This window comes from Ahaetulla prasina, chromosome 2, assembly GCF_028640845.1.
Source record: "Ahaetulla prasina isolate Xishuangbanna chromosome 2, ASM2864084v1, whole genome shotgun sequence".
Classification (NCBI taxonomy): Eukaryota; Metazoa; Chordata; class Lepidosauria; order Squamata; family Colubridae; genus Ahaetulla; species Ahaetulla prasina.
This window is the reverse complement of record NC_080540.1, coordinates 109547590-109566786: the sequence shown is the minus strand read 5'-3', so window position 1 is coordinate 109566786 and position 19197 is coordinate 109547590. Positions and strand designations below refer to the sequence as shown.

At 42.2% G+C, this 19197-nt stretch overlaps 1 protein-coding gene across 2 annotated transcripts in view; it reads left to right on the top strand.

Annotated features, from left to right (window-relative positions):
* Positions 1 to 14455: 14455 nt before the first annotated feature.
* SPDL1 (spindle apparatus coiled-coil protein 1) overlaps positions 14456 to 19197 on the top strand; it is a 56528-nt gene continuing 51786 nt past the window's right edge. The window contains exons 1-2 of one of the 2 annotated variants that reach the window (XM_058169293.1): positions 14456 to 14671; positions 17242 to 17292. The gene's annotated coding sequence lies outside the window, so the exon portion shown is untranslated. Of the gene's footprint in view, positions 14672 to 16766; positions 16810 to 17241; positions 17293 to 19197 lie in introns of those variants that run through there. The other variant, XM_058169294.1, reaches the window with a different exon arrangement.

The window sequence follows — 19197 nt, the reverse complement described above, 5'->3', positions numbered from 1 at the left end:
ATCAGACAAGAAACAGGATTATTGCAACAGTCATATATCATAGAATCCTAAGAAGAATTAGCCATGGAGTCCAACTTCCTACACAGTGCAGGAGAAAGTATTATATTCTCACTGTAAAATAATATAAGCTGCAATTGCTGTTTTATTGAACTGTTTTTTAATTGTAGTTTAGAACTGAACAACAAACTTGAAACTTACCAACCAAGGTTTATTGAGCCTTTAGACTGCCCCATAAAATAGTATTTTCATAGATTATAATCATAAAATGTAAATCAAAATTCAAATAGATGAAAATTATAAAATAAAAAATGTTGAAATCCAAAGTGTCAACTAATAAAAAATACTTTTTTAAAAAGGCTGAAGTAAAACCAGCTTGAGGGTGAGGGGAATGAATGTGCACATAAAATAAGAAGAGCACGAAGACCTAAAATCAGGTAAACTAGTTCTTCAGATGCCTGCGGAAATTGAAACATCTTCCTAAAGAGAGATTTGTGGGCCCCAAGTTGGTTTCTCTGGGAACGGCCATTTTACAATAATGGGATGTTACTATTGGCATGGAAGTACAGATAGTCTTCAACTTACGACCACAATCGAACCCAAAATTTCTGTTGCTAAGCGAGATAGTTGTTAAGTGAGTTTTGCCCCATTTTACGACCTTTCTTGCTATCATTTTTAAGTGAAGCACTGCATTTGTTAAATTAGTAACACAGCTGTTAAGTGAATCTGGCATCCCCATTGATTTTGCTTATCAGAAAGTTGCAAAAGTGTCCCATGATCTTGGGATGCAGCAACTGTCATAAATATAGTTGCCAAGCACCTGAATTTTGATCACATCACCATGGAGTTGCTGCAACGGTTGGGAGTGTGAAAAATGGTCTTAAGTCACTGTTTTCAGTACAGTTGTAACTTCAAATGGTCACTAAATAAACTGTTGTGAGTCAAGGAGTACCTGTACCTACCTGGTCTTATTTAACCAGAGTGTATCCGCTTGTAAGGAAACCTAGAAAATGATCACGGAATGAAGAGAAATATGGAAAGTCTGCTAATTTGATCCCAAAATGTTTTACAGCTATCAAGCAGAGAGGGACAAGTATAACAGCCTGAGAATTACTGGAAACATTTAGGCCATCAAATCTACTGTTTTCCTTAGAACAGGTATCCAAATTAAAGCAATCTAGCCTCCACTTGTCCAGTGAAAGGGAGTTCTAGCTTCTCTGGGAATCAACTTCGCTTTCAAACTGTTCGTATTGCTATGAAATGTTTTCCCCCTACCATTCAGTTGGAATCTGCTTTCCTGTAATGATTTAGCCTGTATCTTACATTTTGAATGAGAGAAAACAGATCTTGATCTTCTGTGTGATCTTCTGTCAGATATTTGGAGCAGACTACCCTGGAATCCCTCAGTTGTTAGAAAATGTAACAGAAATATATTCCAAGAAGCACACTCAGGAATGAGCAAACAGGAATGATTAACAGGATTTTATCTAGAAGTTTGATAAAGCTTCCCTAACAATATTTCCTTCTGGGTTAAAAGTACGTAAGTAGTCTGAGAAGCTGAGAAGGAATAAAAATAAAAGATGTAGAAGATGTTCTGCACCATTTAAATTCAAAACCAGTTTTTACCACTATGATATAAGATCTAATTATTATTATTATTATTATTATTATTATTATTATTATTATTATTATTTATCAAACTTATATACCGCACCATCTCCGGTAGGACTCAGGGCGGTTCACAGGCATATTAAAACAATATAAAACAATGTAATAAATAAACATTTAAAACCCAGATTAAAACTAAATATTATCAAAGCCTGATCACTAAAACAGTAAGAACCAATAAAACCCCCATTAAAATTTGGTTAAAACATTGTTCTTAGGCTAGTCCCGCACGCTGAAATAATAGAGTCTTCAGTTCACGTCTGAAGGTCCGGAGGTCAGGGAGTTGTCGTAATCCTGGAGGAAGCTCATTCCACAGGGCTGGTGCCGCCACAGAGAAGGCCCTCCCCCTGGGGGTCGCCAACCTACATTGTTTGGTCGACGGCACCCTGAGGAGGGCCACTCTGTGGGAGCGCACCGGTCGTTGGGAGGCAATCGGTGGCAGAAGGCGGTCTCGAAGGTATCCCGGTCCTAAGCCATGGAGCGCTTTAAAGATGGTAACCAAAACCTTGAATTGCACCCGGAAGACTACCGGTAGCCAGTGCAGGCCGCGCAGGATAGGTGTTATATGGGAGCAACGCGGTGCTCCCTCTATCACCCGCGCGGCCGCATTCTGGACTAACTGGAGCCTCCGGGTGCTCTTCAAGGGGAGCCCCATGTAGAGAGCATTGCAATAGTCCAGGCGGGAAGTGACGAGGGCGTGATTATTTCTCCAGAAGTGATTTATGATGGTTTCTAAAGTCATCGAACTATAACTGTGCCAAAATAATAATATATCATTTCAGTGGTGGTTGGGTATGTTATCAAGATGGTAAAAGCCAATAGTCTTAATGAAAAAAAAAACACTAAAAGGTTTCAGTCTATGCACACACATGACCAATATAATTATCGGCTGAAAATCTTTACCACATATATGACACAGCCACAATAACTTTGCACATTTACCTATCTTTTGAGGCTCTCTACCTTCTAATAACAGCACATAGAGGTCTGGCCACCAAAAGTTGCCCATCTTTACTTTTTTTGGGGAAAAAATGGTGGCAACATTTTGGCAACATATCAGCTAGCAGAACTCTGGTTACATTCATGATTTTAAAAGTCAACCTAAAAGAAGCATCACCTTTTGTCTCTGATTGTCTCTGAAAACATACTAGAGGAATCTCATTTGACTGAAAGAGCATCTCCGGAATACTGTAGCCCAGTGGAGTGACAGCAATGCAATGTAGAACACTGAATAAGAATGGTGCTACTATATGTACGCAGCAATATGGTTAAAAACTATATTAATGTCAGCATTAAAATAGAGGAAACTCGTGATCACCACCATCCCACATAAATTAAAAATGAGCAGAATATTCCACATTTTTTTACTGTATAGTATATTCACTCTACTATAGTCAGAAAAGAGGCTTTTTGAGTAAAATATTGCATGCAACTTTTACTTTGTGTGTGTGTGTGTGTGTGTGTGCACGCGTGTGTGTGTGCGTGTGAAAAGGGAAAGGGAAAGAACATCAAGAAAAACAAGTGAGAAAGAGAAAGAATATTTCCTAACGTTTGTTTCCCATACTGTAGTTTTAAGGCATGATGTGGTTTACTTGGTAGTGACAGAGTACGTACCATGCCCAGCAGCGAGATAAAGAGTCTTTCCCCAATGCCAAGTCAAAATGCTCCCCTCCCCTCCTTGAATTGGCAGAAAACCATGGTGACAGTAGTCATAGGAACATAGCAGTAACACACAGAAGAGCATATGTATGGGCTGTGGTTAGGTGCAAGTTGGAACATGGCCATCATTAGGCTTGCGAGATAAGATTAGCCATGGGAACAACAGGAAGAAGAGTCATATTTATTAATAAATATTTTATAATCAGATTTATAATCACCTCTGGAGTTTGTGTAATTCAAGGTGGTATCCTGCCTATTTTCCCCCCCAGCAACAAGCCTGTGAGGTGAGTTGGTCTGAGGGTGAATCACTGGCTCAAAGACAGCACCATGGCTAAGGGAGGGCTAGAACTCAGGCTCTTCTGGGTTTTTCTGGAGCATTCACTGTGTCAAAGTGGCTTTGGTTCATATAAGCATATCTTTTATAAGAAGGGGATTGACATTAAAAAATGCCACTTCTACTGTAGGAGAGGCCCTCTGCTACATCAAGATTCAGTTATATTCCACTGCAGGCCTACAATGAGATCAAATTCATCCCCAGGTTGTCCCAAAGATGTTTTTTTCAAAAGGCAACTGGGCTTTGTTTTTGGCTTGAAGACGTTTCGCTTCTCATCCAAGAATCTTCTTCAGTTCTGAAGAACAGAACTGAAGAAACTTCTCGGATGAGAAGCGAAACGTCTTCAAGCCAAAAGCAAAGAAAGCCCAGTTGCCTTTTGAAAAAAAAAGCATCTTCGGAACAACCATGACCTGGATGACTGACACCCTCCATAATCATCCTCAGGTTGTTGTTTGCCTCAAATGTACATGTGGCAAGTTAAATTCTTCTCGTGATTTTAGTCTAGAATACTTTGTCATTGGCCAAACTGGTTGTGAGCTATGGGAACTGAAATCTAAAACACCTGGAGGGCACATATGCTTATTCCTGTTGCAATATTTGAATATCCATGGCCATTTGGCAATATGCAACTACAAATCCTTCTTGAGCCACATACTTTTTGGGACAGTGTAAATATTTACTAATTCAAACATTCTCAAAATATAAAATAATGAAATTATGTCATTAGATGCATCAAGAAAAGATCTGGTGCCTGATTGCATTGCAAATCTCTCACTGAATCCAGACCAAATAAAATTATGTTTGGGCATAATGCAAAGTGTAAACCCAGCCATTATCTTTCAGCCTAGCACAGTGATGGAATGTGTGCATGCACTTCATGCGTATCTGAGCCACAATCTGGAAGAAGAGCTGCCCAGGGCGCATGTTCACATCTGAAAATGAACTCCTGGTTTCAGCTATTGAACTTCCAGTTTCAGCCAGTTCCGGCTTTCTGGCGTGCGCATGCTCATGCAGAAAAATGGAAGACTAGCTCTTCTAGTTTCCAGCACTGACACATGCAAAAAGGCCAGCTGTTCATTGCGTGCGCATGCACGCCAGAAACCCGGAAGAGGAACGGGCAATGCCACGTGTGCCAGATGACATGGCTCTGCATGCTACTTCAGGCATGCATGCCATAGGTTCGCCATCATGGGCCTATCCTATCCTATAGGGATCTTTGGGATATAAAATATAAGTTATCTTAAGTTTTTTGGAGGAAAAATGAGCCACAAATGAATAAACTGATGAAGATTCCTGAGTGACCATAACATCTGTAAATGGACACACATTTTCAGCTGAAATCTGAAGTATATCTCAGATAAACTACTATTTCTTTTCACTGTTTTTGTTAAAAGAAAGAATCAAGCAATCAATTATTTCAAAGAACCCTCTCAGGATCGTTGTGGTAGGTAGAACAACATAAAGTCTTGATTCAAAAATTACGTTAAAAGGTTCCTGTGTATAATGGAATTTGGACAGAATGGAACAGGTTTAATTGTGATCCACTTTTAAGAAACTCAATGCTGAGAAGGGTTGCATAAGAGCTGTAGGCAAAACTAGGCAACTCGTACTGGCACGAATAAATGCACTTGGCAAACCATGGGACTAGACAAGTTTACTTTAAAAAAAATAAACAAAACCACTTTTGTTTATAGGAGGATAACACAAAACTTTAAATGAAAAGTTTTTAAAGACTTTGCTTCAGCGATTGGAAAACCACTTCCTGCTTTCAAGCTGAGAGCAAGCCAATGTAGCTATTTCTGTACTGTTTCAATCACACATAGATTGATACTGTCACAGCTGCAAGTAAGAAGTTTGCTTTGAAGAAATGTCCTTTCCTATTGAAAAATTTGCGTGCCGGAAAAAAAGTGATGGAAAACAGGAAGGGTGGATTGTAGAAATCCTTTAGGGTGTAATCGTACACTGATGCTTTGCTAGCTGTGGGAGTATAGGAATTGGCAGAACTTTGCTCTGCTGGCCATACACCAGCTATTCCATAGCCATTACTGATAAGGTAGTGGAACACTCCAGATGCACCAGCCAAATAGCTGGACGATGAGCGGGACACAGAGGAACATTCCCATGATCCTCTAATCTAGCCTCTTCAGTCTCGTGCCATACTTCCATCTCCTGTGTATTCTAGATCTGGCTCAAGTAACTAGTGTAGTGATACACAAAGTCAGGGCAGGCTGTACCATAAATGCCAGACAGAATCAAAGTAACAGAATAAAGGTGTTGGAAGGGAGCATTTAAATGATCAGATCTCAGTGTGGGAATCAAATTAAAAGATCCCCAGCAAACATTCATCCAGATTTGATTTGAACTTGTCTACCTTAAACTGCTCTTATTTTTCTCTGGTCCTCTATAGAAAACATAAACTGGGTTTCTGGGTCTAGAGGCACAGCAATTGATTATTTCGAGTTGTTTGCTCTCTAAGTAGAGTTCACATATTACACTAGGGCTTGCTGTGCGTATAAGATTAGCAAAATGTGCTGTGTGAATGCAAATACTAGGGATTCACAAACTATGATTTATGGCATACCGTTTATTTAGTTCTTATGGTTTATTCAATATTTATGGTTAGACAACTATGGTCTCCACTACATGAAGACAATTACAGTGTCTTACGTTGCTTTTCAGAGGCAAGTTTTCTTTTGATACAATATTTATTCCCTATACTTCAGACTAAGAGGGAGACACCAACAGTGGACAGAATATATACAATGACAAAACATCTAAACAGTCAATATAAGACACTTCTCACATCTGCAAAACCATCATATACAGTTTGTCTTTGTTTAGTGACTACAGTTAGGATTGGCAACTCAGTCATTAAGTGAAGGAGTCATTAAGTGAAACCATACCCAACTTTACAGTCTTACTTCAGCTTTTCTTTGCTTTACAGACCTGCAAAGACCATGAAGGTAAGGAAATGAAAACAATCTGCAAATCCATATTGAATAATAATGAGCCTGGACTTCATTTGGGATTTTCCTTGTTTCAGGCCAGCCCTTGAGCCACTTCAAGACTGAACTGTTTGAACCAACTTTTCTATATTATAAAATTGAAGCTTTAAAAATAAGGGGGTGGGGGTGGGGGAGACAAAATGAGGAAGCCAAATACTGCATTTATAAGAATGCCATTGCTTGAGAACACATTGTCCTAAAGGGGAAAACGTGTCTGTCAACACAATGCTGTGTTTTAGCAAGCAAAGTAAAATGATTGCTAAAGCCATAAATTACTCAAATGACATAATAGGCCACAGGCAGATGAGAAGAGATATTCTCAGATTAAGTAATATTTCATTTTCAATAAAAGTTGTTTTGTGGTCTTTTTTTTTTAAGCAGCCAACCACTCTAAGCCAAGACAATTGAAAAGCCACCATCTGCTGCTAATCCAATTAGACAGTTCAAAGCCACTTTCACAAAGCACACTGTTACTGATTTATTCCATAAACGTATTTTTCAATTAAGCAACATGGAGGTCTGAATTCCTTCTAATTATGCTTTACTCAGAAATTATAATGATCCATGGATTGAGAAATTGGAGTGCTACAAGAAACAAACAAACATAAAATGAATTTGCAGTAACATTCCCTCAGACATGCATCCAGTCACTTATCACGACATCCACTCATTGTTCTCTGTATCTTGGTAATTTATCAGCTCTACCATGTTTTTCATAAAAAGAGAAGGTCATCCTTGAAAGTATGAACATCATCATTCTAGCCGTTGTGTATCCACTGCATGATGAAGGCCTCTTCTGCATGTTTCCAACCAATGCGCTTTCTTTTGCCAATTGGGCCTGCATGTTGGGCCTGCATGCTGATGTCATCACTCTATCTTGTTTTAAGTCAGTAATGGCTAACCTTTTTTTCCTTAAGTGCCAAGAGCATGTGTGTGTGCGCCGTTGTGTGCGCATGCGTGCCCACACCCATAATGCAATGCCCCTACTGCACACCTCGCCCCCTGCACATGTGCATGTGACCCCCCCCTCTTTTGGCTTCACATCCCAAACAGTTCTGGAGGGGGGGAAGCCTCGCCTCCCAAAATGGTTGGGAGAGGAAAAAACGCCTCGCGTCCCAAAATGGCTGGAGGGGGGGGGAAAGCCTCACCTCTCAAAACAGGGCTGGGATGGAGGGAAGCCTCACGTCACAAAACAGAGCTGGGAGGGGGAGAAAAGCCTCACCTCCCAAAACAGGGCTGGGATGGGGGAAAAGCCTTGCATCCCAAAATGGCTGGTGTGGGGGGGAAGCCTCACCTCCCAAAACAGGGCTGGGAGGGGAGAAAAAAACCTCACCTCCCAAAACAGCACTAGGAGGGGAATCTCCAGAGATTTGGGAAGGCATGGGTAGCAGAAAGTGAGGAGAAAGGTAGCCCCCCCCCATGCACACTTGTCTCCCACTTGCAGGGCAGAGACCCAAAAATCAGCTGGCCGGCGGAAATGCTCAATCAGGTGCAGTGGAGCTGAGCTGGGTGAAGGCACACATGCCTATAGAGAGGGCTCCGCGTGCCACCTGTGGCCCATGTGCCATAGGTTCACCATCACGGTTTTAGGTTAACCCTTCTTAGCATAAATATGCATTTTTTGCCAGGAATGGTTAACCTTTTGGAATGGGGAGAGTGCAACTCACCCACCAGAAGGTGAAACACAAAATATTGTGTTTGGCCTCAAAATTTGTGGGATTCTGTGGGATGGTTAAGGGACTATGAGACCAGCTCAATTTCCAGACGCCTTTTGCTCCCACACTATCTCTTAACATGAAGGAACAGGAAAATGGGGAAAAACGAATTTTCTCCCCAACCCCCATCAAATTTCATTAGTCCACTACAAACTCAGGGTGTTTCACAATTACAAATGTAGCTGAAATCACACACAGCTCATGAAATGTGGCTTCTCTATGCTACATTTACAGCCTTGTTTTCAAAGGGAAGAATTATGTAAATCAAAGATCCTCAATCTTTTTAACAGAGGTGGGAATATTTGGAAAGCATGTTGTAGGCATCTTCACAAAATGAGTGTAAGTGACCTCAGCACACAGCCATTGGCTACTGCCCATAATTGTGATATTTCTTTTCCAGAGGGCAGATTTGTGGGTTGTATGCTTTCCAATTTCCTTTTTGCTTTCCTGCCTTTTTTCTATTTTTCTATCATTTCAGCTTAGTGGTTTTATTTTTATGCACAAGTGGGCATTCTTCTAAACCACTCTTCCTTTCCTTTCAGTAAAACTGCAGTCTATATGGGGGCACAGAAACATTCTGGAAATATAAAATATGTCTGACATTGATACTTTCCCTTTATAAAATGACAGATTGTTTCTTTTAATGAAAGCATTCTTAAAACAATAACATCAGGTGATTATGGAGTGCTAAGAGAGATATCCATGGGTACATTAATGGCTGCAGGTGATACATTAAGGGTTTAGTTCCTGCGTGTGCTCACGGCTGTGAGTTAATAGGTTCGAAGGTTACGGGGGAGAATTACGTTCCGCTTACTGAGGGTGGTCCTATTTGTACGGTAAGTGGGAGGGACAGATATGGCGGAAGTGGGGGCTCATATCGTTCTCTGGGGGGGGGCGCTCGATGTTTGCAGGCGATCGCGCGCCCTGAGCCCTCTGACTTTTCCCATCTCCTGGATGGTCAAGATCCTCAGAGCCCGGGCCTTCGGCTGATGCTGTGCAACGCACGGTCTGTGGTCAATAAAGTCCCCCTAATATACGATCTTATTCTGGGGGGTGCTGCGGACCTTATGGGCATTACGGAGACCTGGTTGGGCACTGAAGGGGGCGTGCCCCTTATTGAAATGTGCCCACCGGGTTTCCAAGCATTCCATCAGCCGAGGGCCCAGGGTAGGGGTGGAGGGGTGGCGGTTGTCATTAAAGAGAGTCTAGAGCCAAGGGAGACCACTGTACCTCAGATTGCTGGGTGTGAATCCCTCTTTGTGAGGTGGGGTCATAGATGTCAGATGGGCTTGTTTGTCAGGTACCTGGCTCCTTGCGGCGTGACAGCAGCCCTGCCCGAGCTCCTGGAGGTGCTTGCTGGAGTGGCAGTGGAGGCCCCCAGACTTATAGTCATGGGGGACTTTAACTTGCCATCGACCGGCATGTCATCGACAGTTGCTTGGGAGTTCACAGCTTCCATGACGGCCTTGGACCTGACTCAAGTAATTGATGGTCCCACTCACATTGGGGGAGGCACACTGGATTTGATTTTCATCTCTGGTCAGTGGTTAAAGGATCTGGACTTGAGGGATTTAGTCACTGAACCTTTGTCATGATCAGATCACTTTCTCCTTTGCCTGGACTTTCTGACCGCCACTCAACACTGCAGGGAGACAGAACCAATACGTTGGTTCTGTCCCAGGCGCCTGATGGACCCGGAGAGGTTCCAGACGGAGCTTGGGCCGTTTCCTGAGGATCTGGCTCATGGCACGGCCGAGGAACTTGCCGTGGCCTGGGAACGGGCCGCGGCGGGGGCATTAGACCGTGTTGTGCCTTTGCGGCCTCTGACCCGGCGTAGGTCTCAACCAGCTCCCTGGTTCTCCGAGGGGCTGAGGGAGATGAAATGTCGGAGAAGACGCCTAGAGAGTTCCTGGAGGTCCAGTCGTTTGGAGGCTGATCGGACACTAGTTAGGTCCTATACTAGGACCTACCTAGTGGCACTGAGGGAAGCGAGACGTTGCTACGTCTCCTCCCTCATTGCGTCGGCAGATAACCGCCCGGCCGCCCTGTTTCAGGTGACCCGCTCCCTCCTTCAACAGGGGGAGTGGGATGACCCGTTGCAGGGACGTGCTGAGGAGTTTAGTGGTTATCTATACGATAAAATCGTTCAGCTTCGGGATGGTCTGGACCAAAATTGGGTAGATCCAGGTGAGATGTCGGAGAGCTGTCTTGTTGAGACTGTTTGGGATGAGTTTGATCCTGTGGCTCCCGAGGACATGGACAGGTTACTGGGTAGGTTGAACACCACCACATGTTTACTGGACCCGTGCCCCTCCTGGCTGGTGCTGGCCACGCAGGAGGTGACACGATGCTGGCTCCAGGGGATTACGAATGCTTCTTTGTTGGAGGGGGTCTTTCCGGCCGCCTTGAAAGAGGCGGTGGTGAGGCCTCTCCTGAAGAAGCCTTCCCTGGACCCAGCTGTTTTAGGTAATTATCGTCCGGTCTCCAACCTTCGCTTCGCGGCGAAGGTTGTAGAGAGTGTGGTGGCACGTCAACTACCCCAGTACCTGGAGGAAACCGTCTATCTGGACCCGTTCCAGTCCGGCTTTCGGCCTGGATACAGCACTGAGACAGCTTTGGTCGTGTTGGTGGATGATCTCTGGAGGGCCAGGGATAGGGGTTATTCCTCTGCCTTGGTCCTATTAGACCTCTCAGCGGCTTTTGATACCATCGACCATGGTATCCTGCTGCACCGGTTGGAGGGATTGGGGGTGGGAGGCACCGTTTATCGGTGGTTCTCCTCCTATCTCTCCGATCGGTCGCAGATGGTGTTGATGGGGGGACAGAGATCGGCTCCGAGACGCCTCACTTGTGGGGTGCCTCAGGGGTCGATTCTCTCGCCCCTCTTGTTCAACATCTATATGAAGCCGCTGGGTGAGATCATCAGTGGCTTTGGTGTGAGGTACCAGCTGTACGCTGACGATACTCAGCTGTACTTTTCCACACCGGGCCACCCCAATGAACCTATCGAAGTGCTGTCCCGGTATCTGGAAGCCGTACGGGTCTGGATGGGGAGAAACAGGCTCAAGCTCAATCCCTCCAAGACGGAGTGGCTGTGGATGCCAGCATCCCGGTACAGTCAGCTGCAGCCGTGGCTGACTGTTGGGGGCGAGTCATTGGCCCCAATGGAGAGGGTGCGCAACTTGGGCGTTCTCCTGGATGGACGGCTGTCTTTTGAAGACCATTTGACGGCTGTCTCCAGGAGAGCTTTTTACCAGGTTCGCCTGGTTCGCCAGTTGCGCCCCTTTCTAGACCGGGATGCCCTATGCACGGTCACTCACGCTCTCGTGACATCTCGTCTGGATTACTGCAATGCTCTCTACATGGGGCTCCCCTTGAGGAGCACCCGGAGACTCCAGGTAGTTCAGAATGCGGCTGCGCGGGTGATAGAGGGAGCCCCTCGTGGCTCCCACATAACACCTCTCCTGCGCAGACTGCACTGGCTGCCTGTGGCCTTCCGGGTGCGCTTCAAGGTTTTGGTAATTATCTTCAAAGCGCTCCATGGCACAGGGCCCGGCTACTTATGTCTGCTGCCACCGATTGCCTCTCACCGACCCATGCGCTCTCACAGAGAGGGACTCCTCAGGGTGCCGTCGGCCAGGCAGTGCTGACTGGCAACACCCAGGGGAAGGGCCTTTTCTGTGGGGGCTCCCACCCTCTGGAACGAGCTTCCCCCAGGACTTCGCCAAATTCCTGACCTTCGAACCTTCCGCCGCGAGCTTAAGACACATCTATTTATTTGCGCAGGACTGGACTAGAATTTTTAAATTTTAATTCGGGTTTTAATGAGGTTTTATTATTTATATTTCTATTTTAAATATTCGGCCTATTGAATAAGTTTTTTAAATTAATGTTTTATTCTGTATATATTTATGTTTTTATTTGGCTGTAAACAGCCCTGAGTCCCTAGGGAGATAGGGCGGTATAAAAGTATGAATAAATAAATAAATAAATAAATAAATAAATAAATAAATAAATAAAATCATTCCACTGAAAAGATGATACAGCACTGATCATTGCAATGGAATTTTTAATGACTCACCATCGTTAGTATATTACTGCATATTGGTTTTGTAGGCTTCTTTACAATGCTTTATTTCAAATATACTTCTACTAGCTGGATACCAGTGCTTCGCTACGAAATTATGTGATCAGGTTTGATAAATCGACTTACAGCTTGAAAATTAATAAGTAGTTATGATCAGCTTCTCCTCTCCCCTTCTCTCCCTCAGCCTTGCCCCACAGACCACTATCCTATCCCCTCTCTCCCTCAGGCTTGCCGCACAGAGGCCTCTCCTATCCTACCCCCTTTTCTCCCTCAGCCTTGCCCCACAGAAGCTTCCCCTATCCTATCCCCTTTTCTCCCTCAGCCTTCCCCACAGAAGCCTCCCCTATCCTATCCCCTTCTCTCTCACACCCTTGCCCCACAGACCACTATCCTATCCTATCCCCCTTCTCTCCCTCAGGGTTGTTGCACAGAGGCCTCTCCTATCCTACCTCCTTTTCTCCCTCAGCCTTGCCCCACAGAAGCCTCTGCTATCCTATCCCTTGGTTGCTGCTGCAAAAGTAAAAGTGAAAGTGAAACTCCTCTCCTCTGCTTGTATTTTGCATTTGGAATAGATTTCTTTTCAGGTGGGGAGGGGGAGTAGAACTTCTTAGCATCAGATGACTGTTTGGAAAGTGAAACAGTATTTGCTGTTTGAGCAAGGAGACAGGAGGGAGCCTGGCCATGGCCTAGCTCAAGTGTTCTTTATTAAAGCTGCTTCCTGCTGTGAAAGTAAAACTGAAAGTGAAACTCCTCTCCTCTGCTTGTGTTTTGCATTTGGAAAAGATTTTTTTTCAGGTGGGGAAGGGGAATAGAACTCTCTAGCATCAGAGTGTGTTAATCATAATATAGAAAATACTAATGCTCTGATGGTCATTTTGGAAAATCCTTTCTTGGTGAGCACCTAGAAGCCAAGAGGAACATATGTAGCAAATTTCAAGTTTGTAGGCTTTACCGTTCTGGAGATTTTGTGATTATGGTGTGAGTGGTTTTCACTTTTATATATATAGATTTTTCCCTGGTCCCAGTCTATTGAATGAACCTAACATAAAGGAAGAGCTCTATCCAGTGGTGGGTTGCTCCCGGTTCTGTCCGGTTCTTTTAGAACCGGTAGTAAAAGCAGCGGAAGGCCCCGCCCACCCACCTAGATGTCATATAATTGACAATCTGTGCATGTGCAGAAGCTTCTGTGCATGCACAGAAGTGTGTGCTGTGCGCACTCCCGTTGCGAACCGGTAGTAAAGGTAAGTAGAACCCTCCCCTGGCTCTATCCATCTGTGAAGCCTGTGGATCCAATTGGAGAAATCTGTTGGCAGAATTGGAGAATACCTCTTTGACAATTCCTGGATCATTCTGCCATTCTCTATGACCTTCTTCTCCCCTACATCCACACATCTACTCTTATGCATTGGGATGTCCTCTATCTTTACCATCTATCTGTCGAAAATATGTGATCCAACAGAACCCATCTTTCAAAATATCTTGCTCTTTCTGCAATTTAGTATCCCCTATCTAAAATCCATTCCAAAGTGTCCTGTTAAAGTCTGGAGTGAATTAGCTCTTTGATTCTAACTGCTTCAATTAGTTTAAGTATAAATCAGCTCAGTAGGTAAACAAATGCTGATGATTGTATATCAAACAGAAGCTTACACACAACGTAACACTCCTGAGTTTTTGCTTGTAGAATGGAGCAAAACACAAGTTCATTGGAGATGATATCATTACTTCTCTAGGAGTTCCACAGATTTCTACAGCTCAGCTCTTTCTTTTTACCCTTTTTATTTTAGGCATTTATCCAAGAATGGGATTAACTCCTCGTTATCAGGGTCAGCTTCCTTCTGTGCAGATCCTAAGCCAGCGATTTCAGGAACAACCTCAGATGGTTGACAACCCACGACTAACATTCCGCAAATTCTTTCAGAGTCTGATGAGTTTATAACATCAAGGGTTGGGGGAGATAGAATGGTAGTATCAGAGGAAGAGAGTCCGATAAGGCTGCTATAGATCATCTTCCTCTTCTATCATGGGACCACTGAGAATTCCACTCTGATTTTTCTTTTTGTGTGGAGTAGAGCTTCATCTAGGCAGATGGTTTTGCAGGCCCAGAGGAAAGACAATTTCCCAGGATTAGGTGTGATTTTTTCCAACACCGAACATTTTCTTGAAATGTGGCCTGCAATCCATGGGGAAAAAAGTTTGGTGTGGAAAGGTTAGTCGCTTTTTAAAACGAGAGGGCCCCTCTGTGCCTTTGTCCACTTGTGACTGATTCAGAGGAAGAAGAATTTTTAAGAAAATGTTGGATAGCCATTTGTCTGAAATGGTGTAGGGTTTCTTGCCTGGGCAGGGGGTTGGACTAGAAGACCTCCAAGGTCCCTTCCAACTCTGTTGTTGTTGTTGTTGTTGTTATTATTATTATTATGATGATGATGATGATGTATATTTTGAAAGTATCATCAATTTATCTAGCAGATAGTTACAGTTTGCCAGCATTTTGCACTCTGTAATTCCAGAGAGTCCCTTTTAAGCATCTGAGGGCTGTATTGTATTTTATCATGGGTATGCAGGTTTATTTATTTTGGGGGATGGAAACTCTGATAGTTAATAGCTTTGTTTGTCCAATGTTCTGAACTGAATATGCTCTGGCTGCACTCCTACAAAATGTAAGGCCTAACAGCATATTTTCAATTACTTCCTCCAGATTGTTTTTCAGATACAGAGATCAGAAAAATAGTTTTGTTAGAGAAAAAAATAAGTTAGGATAAGATCATGTGAAGATAAATTTGTATTATATATCCATCAGAAACACCCTAAATCTTGTTATTGAGAAATTAAAGGGCAAGCGCTGAGAAAGGAAGAGAATAGAGCTGATTGATGTTAACTTAATATTTTCTCAGGATGAATACTGAGGGGAAAAAAATTGCAATTCTGATAATCTAATGGGTTATAGTCTAAGCTATATACACAATTCAGGTATACTCTTTTCAGCAAAATATTTGTTTGCTCTGAGAAGGAACTTTCCTGTGGAAATGAAAGCAAACTTTATAGATACTAAATGATGGTGGATAGAGCTGTCACAAGTGTGTGTAGCCTGAAGTTTAAAATTCTATAAAGCAAGCTCCATTAACTTGTGCATGCGTGAGCCTGCTTAACATCAGCGAAGTGGATGAGGGAGTTCAGGAATCCTGGCTCAGAAAAGAGGAGTACAAGTTACGTTGGCAATGCTTCACATGGTATTGCATAAAAGTGTGAAAAAATTGGATCAGGTTCTTGGCATCCCAAAACAATGAAGCAACCCACAGTGACAAGAATGTGCTGTAGCATCCTGTTCCAATAAGATGCATGGATGTCTTCCAAGATTCTGTGCTTTTGATCAGAAAGGGATTTACAGAAATGATACCCAAGAAGAAAGGACGATGAGATGGGAAAGATCGGAATAGCAGCAATGCTCTCTTGTGGCTGAGAGCTGCCAGAGCTGCCTCCATCATATGTTTACAACTACAATATATTGAATAGAATTCCTGATCTGGCTGTTGAAACTTCATCCCACATTCCCGCCCATTATCTTGCTTTCAAATGAGAAAGCCTTAACCTATGAGTCATGAAATAGTGTTCCTATTGTTCAGCCTTAAGTGCAAAAGTTTCCAAGGAATAGTGAATATCTCTGTTAATAAATGTGTCCAGAATCAAGAAAGTCTGCAAAGACCTGGATCATTCAACAACATATTAAGCAATAATAGTGCTAGCTTCACATGACACAATAAATCAGCTAATTTAAGGATGTAGCATTTTATTCACATCTGGAACAAGAGACAAAAAGCAATGAATGGTACATTGGTCAGGCCCTTTAATTTAGTCCAATGTTCTTTCCCTACAATAGGTAGAATAGATTGAAGCATCAGAGTTGTCCATATTTTTCTGGCAAAATGCTACAGATGTGGCAACAGATCAAGGAGAACTTCTGGTAAAGTTCTATGGAACTATTGCACACTTCTAGCAAGTTTTTTTTTTAAATTTGGCATATGGCATCTACAGAAGTCATGCCATCATGGATATAAAAGTATAAGTTCAATTAAAGCATAGCTAGCTAGCTAGCTAGACACACAGACAGGCAGCCATAGATGATAGACAGGCAGTCAGACAGAATATAGAGAATACAATATATGAGAGAAAATATTAAAGTATTAATAGTAAATAAAACCACAATAAAATCAGCTTAATACGGTGCCATAGTCATAATGGGATAGATGTTCTACTGAGATATGAGTTTGAGAATGGAGACAGTTGCAGCTTGACAATTTTCAGGCACCCTCCACATCCAGCAGTTCTTGGCTGATCTGATCTCACAAGGTCAGTTAATTGGTGAAATAAGTCCATTTATTTCTGGCTTCTACTAATTCATTTGAAAACAGAACAAAGCTGGGTTCGCCACTTACAGTGTTCCATCTGTGCAGTTATTGATCATTATGATGAGTTCCTGTCCTACCTCTTATCATAGTTCCTTAACTCATGATAACTTTCCTTGGTGCCTGCCTATAGGCATTATTTAGAACATGGCTGTCAAACTCGTGGCCAACAGACAGATGCATAATGTGCTGGCCACACCCACGGCCAGTTTAGTGAAGGGGGGGAAAGTCCCCATACGTCATGTGACACTACTGTGACTACATGAGTTTGACACCCCTGATTTAGAATATAGTTCACACTTGTGTTTCCAGCTTTGAGGAAAATATCTTGTTGCCCTATTGTTGCCACACTAAGGGATTTTTTTCAACCTGACAGAAGAATAGTGACTCTACAACCAGGAAGTTATTTCATACAGCAATCAATCAGGTAATATTTTTGTTGATGTTCAAGTAAAAACTTGTAATGAAAATGGGTATGTGGGAGCTGGCACTATCAGTTTCTTTTGATTCTCTTTTTCATGGAATAATTTACTTCCTGTGGTAGGGATTTCTAGTTTGTTTTTTTTAGAACTTCCAGTAACTTGGAGCTGGCTCTGACTGACTTTTTTTGCATTGTTCTATTAGTTAGCTGGCAAAACAGCACTGATGGGGTTATGATGGTCTTAGCATTTCTAAGCACAAAGGAAGATAATGACAAGTCAGTTTTAAATCCTCCTCCTATTTTACAAGCTGCAATAAATATGAAATTTCCACATGAATAGATACGCACATGCAAAATAAGAATCATGACACACAATATTTATTGGCAGTCTTACAATCTCTGCTTAGCTTACAAAGCCCAACAAGGTTAACTGGATCCTGCCACTTACTGAGATATGACTCTATATGTCCAATAAACAAGATTAATTTTAACCAAAGTAACTTATAAATTGCCTCAGAAAGGACTTCCTCCAATAACTTGGAGCTCAATTAAGAAAAGAGAGGCTCATAAAGACCCCACATTATAGTTTCTTTTATATAAACACCTTTTTATGAATAGAGATGACCATCTGCAACCACAAAGGCAGATAATTTTTAATATTGTAATCTATTTCTTAAGAAAATTGAACTGTAACTGATCTTTAATGTATGTATATATGTATGTATGTATGTATGCATATATATACTGGTATTCAGTAAATTTTCTAATAGACAATATTTTTTTGTCTTTGGGTTTTACAAAGGGTGACTGGATTCATGCATACCAGTTCTAGACTATAATGTATCATATTTTGAAGCCATTCAATCAGAGATGCAGTCTTATGGTTGCCAGGGTGCATACACAAAGTCAAACAGGTAGCGCTGATGTGGCAATATTGTTCTCTCAGAGTTTAAAGGAAAGTTTATATATTCAGCTTATTTTAGAATATAATCTAATTTTGTATGTCTCCTGTTGATTAACTGACATGCACTGTCAAGTTGGTAACTCTCAGCAGCCACACAGATAGCTTTTTTCCATGGCAATCTATCTCTCACCTGTCAGTTCTTCCAGTGGTGCACTTGATTGCCACTGTAACTGAGTCCATCCACAAGGCTATTGTTTGTTCTCTTCTTCTCTTTCCTTCCACCTTTCTTGGGTGGAAGCTTTTTTTTTTTTTTCTTAAAGAGCTTGGCCTTCACATAATGTGTTCCAAAGAGGATAATTTGACCCTGGTCATTTGTTCCTTGGGTGAGAATTCAGGGTTGATTTGTTTGATGACCCTTTTGTTCGTAATCTCGGCTATACATGATATTCTCAGGAGTGTCCCACAACCACGTAGTTTAAAAACACCTTTCTTATTTTGCCTTCTCAAAGCCTAAATTTCACTGTATAGAATGTCACAGAGAAAAATATGGCTTGCAAGATTGCTTCTTCTAAGTGGAGGAAAATGCTGATGATCGGTGGGTTCTGAGAGATGTAAAATGGTGGCTCAGAAGAACCATATTACTTATTTCAATAGTTCTGAAAAGTCTACAATTGGCTCACATGTTCTGTCCTTGCTCTGACAATGCAGCCCTTTCTCTTTAAGTTTCATCCAGCAAAAAAAACACATTCTTTTTTCTAGACCTCCATATGTGTATGATATATCTCCCATACCTTCACAGTTTTACAAAAACTCTGTTTTACCAAAGTTCATACTGCAGTAAATCATTTTGACTTTAAAATTCCATACAGCTCTTTTCTCTGTTGGAATTAACAAGTTTTCAAAACATCCTTCTTGTTTTTTGATTATATAGCATAACACGCCATTTGTCAATATGCATCAGCATAAACCTTAAAATAAATTATGTACAGACGGATTTCAATATATCT